Below are 8590 nucleotides of genomic sequence, written 5' to 3' on the forward strand. Positions count from 1 at the left end.
CAGAGATTTCACTAACCATGTAGATGGTTTGTATAAACTAGTGATTTTTATAATATTAAAATGTATATTAAAGTAAGTTAAATAGTTTTCTGTATTTATTAATATGATCATGCCATCTTACATTTAAATTTATTTATATGTTGTATTGTATTTACTTATTTTTAGTTATTGCCCAAAATAGGATCTCTGCGAACTGTGGAATGAAACCAAGTTGACAGTTTTAGATGACCTTTTAGAAAACTATTATATGAGTTTGTTATAATATAGCTCTGATTGGTCAGAACTTGCCATACATTATTGACTGACCACCTCATAACAATTGTTCTGCCTGTTTTCCATCCTCTAGATCATGTTCATGAGCCACCACTGCCAGTCTATAATCATCTTAGTGTTTTCTCATATTTTTCAATAGTATTTTCTTCAGAATTATTGTGCTTATGTTTATCAAGAAACTGGGTCTAAAAAGGTCTACCTCTCTTGTCCCCATTAACTTCTTTTCTCTCCTATCTAGGGTAGGTAGGTTGGAAGAGGAGTATAAGCATTAAGAACCATAAATAAAGTAGATTTGAAAAAGCTCAAAGCCTACAGGTGGTATCCACCAGGCTTGGTCATTTTGAGTAACTTACCTTTTAATACTGTAGAGGAAAATACAGGTTTTGAAGGGATAAAGATACTGTTTCAGGGTGTCAGCAATAGCCACGTTCATGTAGCAATAACACTGCTTTTTGTATTATTGCATATCTTGTCTGCTTATAACCATGTAGCTAGTGAGTGACAGCTGTAAAAAGAAAGTAAAATTAGTGCTTGCTTTGGCAGCACATATACTAAAATTGGAACGATACAGAGAAGATTAGCATGGACCCTGCTCAAGGATGACACGCAAATTCGTGAAGCGTTCTATATTTTTAAAAGCTGCAAGGGGAAAATGGGCAAATACCATTTAATGGCAAACCTATCAGAATTAAACCCAACTTCTCAGCAGAGACCATAAAAGCCAGAACGGCCTGGACAGAGATCCTGCACACCCTAAGAGACCATAGATGCCAGGCCAGACTACTTTACCCAGCAAAACTATCAATAACCATTGATGGAGAAAACAAGATATTCCATGACAAAAACAAATTCAAACAGTACCTATCCACAAATCCAGCTTTACAGAAGGTACTAGAAGGAAAACTCCATCCCAAAGGGTCAAGCTACAACCAAAACTACCCAGGAAATAGATAACTATACCATGGCAAAAACACAACTACACAAATTCTCGACTGGAAACAACATCAAAATTAAGACTCTTAACAGTCACTGGTCATTAATATCTCTCAACATCAATGGCCTCAATTCTCCAATAAAAAGACACAGACTAACTGAATGGGTGCATAAACAAGATCCAACATTCTTCTGCATTCAAGAAACACATCTCACCCATAATGAAAGGCATTACCTCAGGGTAAAAGATTGGAAAAAAATATTCCAAGCAAATGGTCACAAGAAGCAAGCAGGCATAGCCATTTTAATATCGAACAAAATATACTTCCAACCAAAATTAATCAAAGGGATGAGGACGGACACTTCATACTCATCAAAGATAAAGACAACCAAGATGACATCACAATTCTGAACATCAATGCTCCCAATACAAGGGCAGCCACATTTGTAAAAGATCTGCTAAAAAGGCTTAAGTCACACATCAATCCCCACACAATAATAGTGGGAGACTTCAACACCCCACTCTAACTGAAGGATAAGTCATTGAAACAGAAACTACGCCGACAAATAACATCATTAACCAATGTCATGGGTCTAATGGATCTAACAGATATCTATAGAACCTTTCACCCAAACAAGAAAGAATACACCTTCTTCTCTGCACCCCATGGAACCCTCTCCAAATTTGATCACACCATAGGTCACAAAGCAAGCCTCAACAGATACAAGAGGATTGAAATAATACCTTGTATCTTATCAGCTCACCATGCACTTAGGCTGCAATTCAACAACAACAGAAATAACAAAAAGCCTACACGTACGTGGAAACTAAACAACTCTCTGCTAAATGACACCTGGGTCAGGGAAGAAATAAAGAAAGAAATCAAGCAGTTTCTGAAATTCAATGAAAATGAAGAAACAACATACCCAAATGTGTGGGATACATTGAAAGCAGTGCTAAGAAGAAAATTCATAGCACTAAGTGCCTTTAAAAAGAAATTGGAAACATTGCACATAAGCATCTTAACGACACAACTGGAAGCACTAGAAAAAAAAAAGTAGCAAAACACCCAAGAGGAGTAGACGTCTGGAAATAATCAAACTTGGGGCTGGAATTAACAAATTAGAAACTAAGAAAACAGTCCAAAGAATCAACCAAACCAAGAGCTGGTTCTTTGAGAAAATCAACAAGATAGACAGACCATTAGCCAAACAAACGAAAAGGCATAGACAGTATTGAAATTAACAAAATCAGAAATGAAAAGGGAGACATAACAACAGACACTGAAGAAATACAAAGAATCCTAAGATCCTACTTTGAAGGCATATATGCCACAAAATTTGAAAATCAAAGGGAAATGGACGATTTTCTTCATCATTTTCACTTGGCAAAGTTAAGTGAAGAACAGATAAACAAGCTAAATAGTCCAATCTCCCCTACAGAAATAGAAGCAATCATTGATAGTCTCCCAACCAAAAAAAGGCCAGAGCCAGATGGTTTCAGTGCAGAATTCTACCAGACCATCAATGGCGAGCTAATACCAATACTATTCAAGCTACTCCAAAAGATAGAAATGGATGGAACATTACCAAATTCATTCTATGAGGCCATAGTCTCATTGATACCTAAACCTCACAAAGACTCAACAAAGAAAGAGAATTTCAGACCAATTTCTCTTATGAACATAGATGCAAAAATACTAAATAAAATACTTGTAAAACGAATACAAGAACACATCAAAGATATCATTCATAATGACAAAGTAGGCTTCATTCCAGGCATGCAGGGATGGTTTAATATATGGAAATCCATCAATGTAATCCACCATAGAAACAAACTGAAAATAAAAAAACCACATGATCATCTCTTTAGATGCAGAGAAAGCATTTGATAAAACCAACACCCATTCATGTTTAAAGTTTTAGAGAGATCGGGGATACAAGGCACTTTCCTCAACATAATAAAGGCTATATACAGCAAGCCAATAGCCAAAATCAAAGTAAATGGTAAGATACTCAAGGAAATTCCTCTAAAATCGGGAACAAGGCAAGGCTGCCCACTCTCTCCATATCTCTTCAATATAGTACTCGAAGTTCTAGCCAGAGCATTAAGACAACAAAAGGAGATCAAGGATATCCAAATGGGAAAGGAGGAAGTCAAATTATCCCTATTTGCAGATGATATGATAGTGTACATAAGTGACCCTCAAAATTCCACCAGAAAACTCCTACAGCTGATAAACACCTTCAGCAAATTAGCTGGATACAAAATTAAGTCAAAAAAGTCTCTAGCCTTCCTATACACAAATGACAAGCTTGCAGAGGAAGAAATTAGGAAAACCACACCCTTCACATTAGCCACAAGCAATATAAAATATCTAGGAGTCACTCTAACTAAGCAAGTGAAGGACTTTTTGAAAAAAATTTCAAATCTCTGAAGAAAGAGATTGAAGATGACCTGAGAAGATGGAATGATCTTCCTTGCTCATGGATCGGGAGAATTAACATAGTAAAAATGGCCAGCCTACCAAAAGCAATCTACAGATTCAATGCAATCCCTATCAAAATACCTACACAATTTTTTAAAGACATTGAAAGTTCAATTCTGAACTTCATATGGAAAAACAAAAAACCCAGAATAGCTAAAACAATCTTGTACAATAAAAGGTGCTTTGGAGGAATCTCCATACCCGATCGCAAACTGTACTGTAAAGCAATAGTAATTAAAACAGCTTGGTAGTGGCACAGGAACAGGCTGGTTGATCAGTGGAATCGAATTGAAGACCCAGATATGAATCCACACACATATGGTCACTTGATTTTTGACAAAGAAGCCAAATCCATTCAATGGAAAAAGGATAGTGTCTTCAACAAATGGTGCTGGTCTAACTGGAGGTCTGTGTGTAAAAAAATGCAACTGGACCCATATTTGTCACCTTGCACAAAACTCAAATCCAAGTGGATTAAAGACCTCAACATAAAACCAGAGACACTAAGTCACTTAGAAGAAAAAGTGGGGAAGAGCCTGGAACATATTGGCACAGGAGACAACTTCCTGAACAGAACACCAACAGCCCAGGCCTTAATGTCAACAGTTATTAAATGGGACCTCATGAGGCTGAGAAGCTTCTGTAAGGCAGGTGACACTGTCAAGAGAACAAAGTGACAGCCTACAAACTGGGAAAAAATCTTCACCAACCCTACATCTAACAAAGGCCTAATATCCAAAATATATAAAGAACTCAAGAAATGAAACACCACCAAACCAAAGAACCCAATTGAGAAATGGGGCTTGGAACTAAACAGAGAAATCTCAACAGAGGAATATCAAATGGCTAAGAAACACTTAAAGAAATGCTCAAGCTACTTAGTCATCAGGGAAATGCAAATCAAAACAACTCTGAGATTCCACCCATCAGAATGGCTAAGATCAAAAATTCAAGTGACACCACATGCTGGCAAGGATGTGGGGAGAGAGTAAAATTCCTTCATTGCTGGTGGGAATGCAAACTAGTACAGCCACTTTGGAAATCTATCTGGTGCTATCTCAGAAAAATGGGAATAGGGCTTCCTCAAGACCCAGCTATTCCACTCCTTGGAATATACCCTGAAGATGCTCCAGCACACAACAAGAAAATTTGCTCAACCATGTTCATAGCAGCCTTATTCATAATAGCCAGAACATGGAAACAGTCTAAGTATCCCTCAGTAGAAGAATGGATAAAGAAACTGTGGAACATATACACTATGGAATACTATTCAGCTATTAAAAACAAGGAATTCCCAAAATTTGTGGACAAATAGATTGAGCTAGAAATGATCATAATGAGTGAGTTAACCCAGAAGCAGAAAGACTCAAATGGTATATGCTCACTTATATCTGCATACTAGCCCAAGGGGCATGTCCCACTAAAGCCTTCACTTACCAGGAAACTGGGACAGAGGGGAAGACATCCTATTGTGACTCTAAATGAGAGAAGCATGGTAGAATAGCAAAGTAGAAGGATCCAGAGGGTCCTAGAAACCTACAAGTAGAACATTATGATAGGCAGATTTGGGCCCAGGGGTCCAGCTCAAACTAAGGCACCAGCCAAGGACAATACAGGCAGTAAACTTTAAGCCCCTACCCAGATCTAGCCAATGGTCAGAAAATTCTCCACAGTTAAGTGGAGAGTCGGATATGACTTTCTCACATACTCTGGTGCCTTATATTTGACCATGTCCCCTGGAGGGGGAGACCTGATGGCACTCATAGGAAGGATAGCAGGTTACCGAGAAGAGACTTGATACCCTATGAGCATATACAGGGGGAGGTAATCCCCCTCAGGAACAGTCATAGGGGAGGGGAATAAGGGGAAAATGGGAGGGAGGGAAGAATGGGAGGATACAAGGGATGGGATAACCATTGAGATGTAACAAGAATAAATTGATGAAAAAACAAGAGGGTAAGTAAAATTACATTGTTAGAGGCTATTTCTAAATCTATATGATATTCTAACATTTTAGCTTTTCTTAAATATGTCTTTGTACTATTAAACTTTGCCTAGTATAAATTCTAACTATAAGATGTTCACAAACATATTTACAAGACAATGTTTACCATTTTTCTAGAAATTGCATATTTTATTTCCATCTTTTTTCTTTCACAATTTCACCTGTTTTCATGTTCACAACAAATAATATGTCCCAGAGAGAAATCTTGATGACATGGAAGTAGTTTTTCAGTGCTTATTTTATAACTCATATAACTAATAAACATTTTCTCAAATTAGATTATTTGTGTTTTATAGAAAATTCAATACATTTACTTCTCTAATCAGCACACTCAAATATTATTTAAACCTATATTTTATAACATATAGGAAAATAAAACTACCAAATATACGGCAGTTATAATATTATAAGAAAAAATTTTATAAAAATGAAGTAGAATTATACATATATATTTTTTAACATGATATATTTGTTGAGACAGGGCTTCTCTTAGTAGTCTTGTCTGTCTTGCACTCACTTTGTAGACTAGGCTGACCTTGAACTCACAGACATCCTTCTTCCTCTGGAATGCTAGAGTCAAAGGTATATGCCACTACGCCTGGCTCCAATACAGTATTTTTATTGTTTGGGAATATCATATCATGCACTCTGATCACACTCACTTCCCACTCCTCTTAGGTTGCTCATTTGTTTAACCTCCCCCAAATAAGAAAAATTAAAAAATAGAAAAGAATTGTCCTTTTTTTTCCCCATATGCTGACTGAAGTATGATCAAAGTTCCAGCCGCCAGCCCCTTAAAGAAAACCTTTTCCTCCCCCCACCCACACCTCCACCAGAAGCCATCAACTGTAGAGAGCTACACTTCAGTATCCTTATCACAATTCTTAAGACTATTTTGATGAACTTCTGTCTAGACTGCTAACTTTTGAGGGAGGCATGGAGGTACGGATTGTCACAGAAGCCTTATGTGTCCCTCTGTTTCAACTATGAATCTTCAGTCGTCCAAATCACTGGAAAAGTGACTCTCTTGCATTTTAGTCAGCAGAAGCACAGGTCACATAGCTTCTGGTGACAGCACAGATTTGGCAACAGCACAGATCACAAGCACCCACAGGGTCTCTGGTCTCAGCAGGTGCTACAGACCTCCCCATTGTCTTGGGTTGCAGTACAGTCCAAGGACATCAACACAGCCTCTTGGAGCAACAAGGGTCACGGACACCAATGTGGTTTCAGTGGCAGCCTGGCCTGTGGACTTTAACATGGAGTTAGGTAGAAGCACAAATTACAAACCTCCACATGACTTTTATTGATAACCTGGCCACAAGGACAACAACATAGCTTCAAGCACTGGCACAGCTCATAGGGAAATATGTATTTTTAAACATTAAAAAATAAATAGTTTCATAGAGTAAGCAAAACTAGACAACAAAAAATATTAAGGACAGTATGATTATAACAGCACAAAGCTGAAATATGAAACTATATCTGGTGGCAATGATTAAGTTTTTTGGAAAGTTTACCTAAGATTTAGAATAAAATAACTTTGAGCATGTTAACAGAAACCGAGCGTGATCTTTCCCACTGTCAGTCTGGCATTCTATTTCAAATACTTCTCAATATAGAGGAGCTTTAGTGTCTCAAGTGTTTGGCAATAAGATTTTTAAAGAATGTTTGATATTTGAATTTTTATGCAGAAAGGAGACAATAAAAGAGCCTTTCTGACTGACTCAGTATTTTATAGCTACCTGTACTATTTTGTACAACATACTTATTGAAAATATGAAATATTAAAAATAAACAATAAAAGTATAGTTAACACCTTTTTAGGAATATAAGGAATGTTTTTTTGAATGTACATGGCCTTTTGGTTTTATTTACTTTTGAAAACCATATTATCCAAATGTCAACTTTACTAGTAAGCAGTTTTCAAATAGATGCATATTCTGAGAGAATTTTCTAATTTGTTAATGGTTATAGACAAAAAGGTAGTTGAGTTAACATATTAAATGTTTTCAATAAATAAAAATAATTGAAGAGTCCTCTACTGGATTTATGAATTTTGATCAGGAACTTCCTCTCAATTTGACTAAATTCACACATGTTTCTTCCTGATTCTGGGCTCCTGACCTCCTTTTTACTAGACCATTTACTTTATAAAATTTGTAATTGTAAATTACCTTCCTGCCCTTTTGAAACTCAAACATTTTCAAAACATCTTGCCAGTTTTGCAGTCCAGGAATGTCCTTTCCCAGAAACTAAGAGGAACATATAAAATGTATACACCAAGGAGAGAGTAACAGGTCCTTCTAGTTTATCTGCATGGAGGGAACACCAAATTTGGAGGCCCCAGCTCTTTCGTAGGATACCTTGCTCAGAGATGGAAACCCAACACTTGTCATGAGTAGATTTAAAATTATTTTAATTTGAGTACAATGAATTAATAAACATAGTTAAGGCCCCACTATACCCCAAAATGTGATAATTCCTGCTTCCCTTTCAATGGAGTCAATTTCTGGTGAATATGGTTTCTTTTTCCTAATAACACCAGCATGAGAAAATGTCATCCTTGTCTGTGGAAGTTTTCTCCATGCCATTCTGTTTCTACAAGCATTATTTCTAAAAATAAAAGTAGACACAAACAACTAAAGCAGCATAAGGACCCTCAGAGAAGAAGCATCCCTTTTTAGAAGATGCACATGGAAAACAGCGATAAAGGACTATGGTAACAAAAAGGAAAGCTGAGATGTGGACCGCAATTACACAACATGTGGATCTTACAGACAAGAACAAAAAAATAGTAAGAAATGCTGTTAGTTAGAAAGCCTAAAAGCAACAAGGGAGATCATGATTTCCACACAAAAACAGTGAGTATGAACTCATCAAATATCCC

The 8590-nt window shown here is 36.8% G+C and overlaps 1 non-coding gene across 1 annotated transcript; it reads left to right on the forward strand.

Moving 5' to 3' along the window:
• Positions 1 to 800: 800 nt before the first annotated feature.
• On the forward strand, positions 801 to 907 carry LOC127202423 (U6 spliceosomal RNA). The gene has a single exon (XR_007832303.1). It is a non-coding gene; the product is annotated as a U6 spliceosomal RNA (small nuclear RNA).
• Positions 908 to 8590: the final 7683 nt, after the last annotated feature.

The sequence above is a fragment of the Acomys russatus genome, chromosome 18 (genome assembly GCF_903995435.1).
Source record: "Acomys russatus chromosome 18, mAcoRus1.1, whole genome shotgun sequence".
In the NCBI taxonomy this organism is placed as follows: Eukaryota; Metazoa; Chordata; class Mammalia; order Rodentia; family Muridae; genus Acomys; species Acomys russatus.